Here is a 5,626-nt window from a genome sequence, read left to right on the forward strand (position 1 = left end):
TGTTCAGCAGGATAAGAGGACTGATTCTCTGGAGGGTTAGAGGTGCCCAACTAGGGGCAGAGGTCACTTTGGGAGAGGTCAACCCAACAGCCCCATATTCAGCAACCAGACCACCTCCTCGAGGTGCTCTAGTGAGGCCTTATTTCAGTGCGATGCCGGAGAGTTCTTACCGCCCACCAACTATTCAGGGTTCCTCCGGCGGGTACCTGGTCACCCAGGTACTTCTAGTGCTTACTTCAGTGCTATGCCAGAGATTTCATACCACCCCATTCAACCTATCAGGGTTTCTACTAGTGGGTATTCAGGCAGCAGGGTCAGGCTTCACCACAACAGTTTATGGCACTGCGGGGTTGTTGATGGGGGATCCAGGTCACATGAAGAGATTTTGTCCCAGACTTCGAGGCAGGCAGTACAGCAGGGTTATCAGCCTATTGATTAAGCACCAGCCGTCCAGCCGCCCAAGGTGCGGATAGGCTGGCAGGGGCCATCCTAAGAGGTGGAGGCCAGACAGGGGGTGTCAACGACCCAAATCCACTAAGGGTCGTGATGGCGCCGGACACCATTTCAGGCAAGCCAACACTGATAACTAGTAACTTCTCGTTTTAGATATTTCTGAATTTCACTTCTTTTATACATTTAAACAATAAAGAGTAAAATCTACTGAATAAATTGATATCTTTAACAATTCAAAATACTGAAATATACCATAGACATACCAGAACCCGGTGTCACAAGTGCATGAACAATAACTAAGGAATCGAATAGGTACAATAACTGTCTGGATATCAAAATTGGATAGAAAGTAAATACAATACGCTGAAAGAGACTATACTGGCTGCGGGTTCGCTCGAGAATGCAGCTCACCTAGTCCCCGTATCATTCCATGCTGCTATCCCAGTTGGCCACTAGAAATACATGTGCTTGTGCAACAAAAATGCACAGCAAGTGTAGCATGAGTATGAAAACAACGTGTACTCAGTAAGTATCCCGTCCTAATCTCGAAGAAGTAGAGACGAGAGGTCCGACTTCGACACTTACTAGAGGTCCAATAATAATAACGTCAATAATATAATAAATCGAGGATTTTTTATATAACATGATTGTAAAAGCAATAGAATGAAGCAAGTAACAATTCTTCTTTTAAGAGCAAATTCCAATTCCTTTTCAATCATTTATAACATTTATTCTCAAGGCGGAAGAAACAATATCACTTCAATAAACTTTCAAGGCAAGTAATACAAGCATGCGCAAATCATCACGAGGTCGTACGGCCGATCCAACAATATTTGAATTTTAAACTGTGCACTGCCAGAGGGTCGAATGACGCGAACCATAGATGAATCTGTTTAATCTAACGAGGCGTTCGGCCCGTTCCACAATAGATAAACACATTCCAACAGTCAAATCAATAATTCACCAAGGAGCATTATTCAAGAAAAGGCAAGTTTCTCTTTTTAAAAGTCAAGAAATGATATTCAAGCCTTTTAGAAATTTATTTACACGTTCGATATGTTTTAAAGCATTTTTAAATTGGTCACAAGGTAGCAAAATATTACAAGTAAAGCATGCTTTTGGCTCTAAACTACCCGGACTTAAGCATCATAGTAGCTACGCACGGATCTCGTCACCTCGTGCGTACGTAGCCCCCACAAATAGCAGCACATATTCAATTAATTCACCTATGGGGACAATTCCCTCTACAGGTTAGAAAGGAGACTCACCTCGCTCTGAAGCCAATATCCCAATTCAAGAACGCGCTCAAACCTTCAAATTGGAGCCGAACGATCCAAAACTATTCCAAATGGGGTAAGAACTAGTCAATACATGCTCAAAAGTTCATATTCTACTTTTAACAATTTCCCAACCCTAATGCAAGGTTCCTAAAGTTCATCCCCGGGCCCACTGCCCGGATACGGAAATTTTTCAAAGATAAAGTTTTTCCATGACCTCACGAACTCAAATATATATAATTATTCTCAATTTCTATGCCCAAGACGTGGTCAAATCCAAAAATTACCATATTCTAGGTTTTTCTTCAAAATCCCTAAATTTCTACAATTTTACATGTTTAAATCCAATATATAATCCTTGTATTTAACCCATAACTAGAAGAAATCAACATATCTTTGATGATGGTGGATCCCTTCTCAAAATGCTCTCAAAATTAGCTCAGACCAAGTGGAAAATGAGGGAAATGGGCTAAGTCTCGAAATAAAAAGCCATTGCAACAGATGCAGAAGTCGCATTTGCGCCTCTGGATCGCAAATTGCGATGGTCGCATTTGCGAAAAAGGCATCACAAATGCGAAGCCAGCTCCCCCCTGACATGGTCGCATTTGCGACAAAAAGCCTCGCAAATGCGAAGAGGACAACGTCGCAAAAGTGATAACTCCCTCAAAAATGTGATCTTCTCTCAACAGCCCACGTTCGCAAATGCGAGCCTACCTGCGCAAATGCGATGGTCGCATTTGCGACCAAAACACGCGCAAATGCATCCATACCAGTACCAGCAATGCCCATTTCTTAGCAAATCATTCGAATCTCACCCGAGCCCCGGGGCTCCAAACCAAACACCGCCAAGTCTAAAAACATAACACGGACTTGCTCGAAGCCTGAAATCACAATCCAAACAACGCCAAAAACCATGAATCGCACTCCAATTCAAGCTTAATGAACTTTAAGATTTCAAACTCTCTCTTTTGATTTTAAACCTATCAAATCACGTGCCGATTGGCCTTAAATTTTGCACACAAGTCATATCGCGACATTACGGCCCTACTCCAGCTTCCGGAATCGGAATCCGACCGCTCGCTATCAAAAGTCCACTTCCGGTCAATCTCCTCAAAAACCTTCAAATTTCTATCTTTAGCCAAATGACTCCAAAATGACCGCGGACCTCCGAATTCCACTTCCGATCCGCGTCCCAATACCAGAATCACCATTACGGAGCTATCCCAGACCCGGAATCCCAAACGGACATTGATAACACTGAAATGCGCTTCAACCCAAACTTATGAACTTCTTCCAAACATGCTAACTTCCACAATAGGCGCCGAAACGTTCCCTGGTGTTTCAAAAACCCAGTCCGAACATACCCCACAGTCCGAATCATCATACAACCGCTGGAACCTTAGAATCCCGATTCCGAGGTCGTTTACTCAAAATCCAATCTCAGTCAATTCTTTCAACTTAAAGCTTCTGAAAATGAGAATCCCTCTCCAAATCAACTCCGAACTTCCGGGAATTCAATTTCAACCACGCGTACAAACATAATACCTGAAGTGAAGCTACTTAGGGCTTCAAACCCTGAACGACGTGCTAGAGTCAATGACCGGTCGGGCTCGTTAATTCCTCCCAGTTAAAACATACCATTCGTCCTCGGACGTGGCTGAGATTTGTACAGGAGTTGTCCGAAATCCCCGTTAAACACCTGAAGCACTACCGTGCTAAACCACAGCTCAGTTGAGCAATAACTCGATCAAATCGGAAGATATTCTCTTTATTCACAAACAAAATACGCTTAGAACCCAATTCACATAACCGGAATTTCCGTCGGCCTGCTCCCAATATAATGAACACCGTATCAATCACTACACGAGGGTACTGCAGAACATGAGTGCATACTTTGCTGAATGTCTCCCATGCCGCACATCTCATTCACAGGACCATAAATACATTCTTCTGATCATAATAACCAACATTTCCCCGGAATTGTATGCTGTACAACGCACCTTATGATATATATATATATAAGTCTCGTTCCAACTCTTACAATACTGCCGACGGACGGAAGAGACAGTAAGATTCATGACCAACTGCTGGGTTCACAAATCATTTGAGTCTATACTTCTGACGAGAAATTACCTCATTCTTCGAACAGATAATGTCTTTGCTCTTAATATACTTCATATAATTCGACTGCACTGATCTAGATTCCATAACCTGTCTCACCCAGTACGAACTGCTCAGCGCAACAAGCACTACCACAGACACGACCAAAGTCTCATGTGATGCCAATGTGCAAGGCTACCTAACTCGAACGTGAATACATAATAAAGACAGTGCTCTTATGAAAGGGTACAACTCAACTCACGGCAGTATATGAACTCTCCTCCGAAACTGGAAACAAACACACAGAATAGGAATATAAGGGAATGTGAAAGCGGTGCAACCTGATGCGCACGTAAAATTCACATAAGGAGATATCACATCGAGCTAAAATTGCTCATTACAACAAAATACCATATTCGGTCACAAGCACGCAAGTGCATAAGTCACACCTGAGGGAACATATAGCGCCCTAGAGCTAACAAAACTCAGCATATGAGGTGCGATATATGTTCTGAAACTAAAGAGCCATTCTTGCTTACACATAAAAAACCGGTCGCTACGCGGAACCTCATATACATAAGAAATTATCGAGCCGTTCATAGAACTCTCACGACACCAATATAGCATTACATGAAATAGCCGACACGAATTAACACCAACATCCGAATGACTCTCCATAAGGAGAGCTATTGCTGAAATGAACACATTCGGCCTTGATATAAAGCCCATATCATATTTAATCCCATCACAGCACCGGCAAGCGATTCTGACTGTACGAAACTAGGCAATGATCTTTTCTGGGTCGAATAACCTTTTCCCTATAACACAAACAGAACAATCTCATATAACGAATAGTCCTCCACAATCCACACCCAATAACCGAGTGCCCTAGGCAAAATTCAAATATACGATATCACATGTCCATCCTTTTTTTCTTACATACCCAGGAAAGAGGTATATTAAAGGAGTTTTTCCAATTAAAAGGACAATCGATGGATACTTTATAGAGATTCAGTGGCCACTTTGGAATTTATGGTGTTCCAAGTCACACGGTTTGAATCCTGAATCGAGGAAAAGGTTATTGACTCCTGTTTACATCGCGAACAGAAATCGGGGTAGGAATTCTGTAACCCGGGACTAGGTGTTAGGCATCCCGATTCTATGTGTCTAGCACGGTCGCTCAACCTGTAATATTTTGTAAATCTGATTTTGAAATGTTCAAACCTATGTGCATTTAACTTTTAACGATTTTATTAATTTTTAGGAATTGCACATTCGTTTAAAAACATGTTTTAGATTCACAGTGGTCATGAGAATGCACCCCGAGTTCCCTGCGACAGTTTTATTTCACATGCCTTTTTCAGGATTCTTGGAATTTGAGTCACATAATGCTACAACCCGTGTTTTAGGAAGGTAAAAATTATCAACATCATTAGCGCATAAGCAAGCTTAACGCTACTATAATAACTATGCTTGGTAGTATGTCCATCGGAAATCTTGCTTATGGCACGTCCCGAATTCATAAAGTATTTTTAGTTAGGAGTATTAGTAATGAGGGCGCACGAGTTTTGCATTATGTTGATGAGCTGCAGGCGCACCGATTTATTTATTTATAAAGGGCGTTCTAAGTACGAACTACATTGACTATTAGATTCGTCTTTAATCTAAAGAAGACATTAAACCTTGTAACATTGCTGAATTAAACCATAACATACCGACGTATTCAAGGCAATTCCGGCCCCGAGCTCAAGTCCAAACTCGACAAGGACGACCCCATTATGAAGAATCCTTAGTCG

Source organism: Nicotiana attenuata, chromosome 11 (assembly GCF_001879085.1).
Source record: "Nicotiana attenuata strain UT chromosome 11, NIATTr2, whole genome shotgun sequence".
Lineage (NCBI taxonomy): Eukaryota > Viridiplantae > Streptophyta > Magnoliopsida > Solanales > Solanaceae > Nicotiana > Nicotiana attenuata.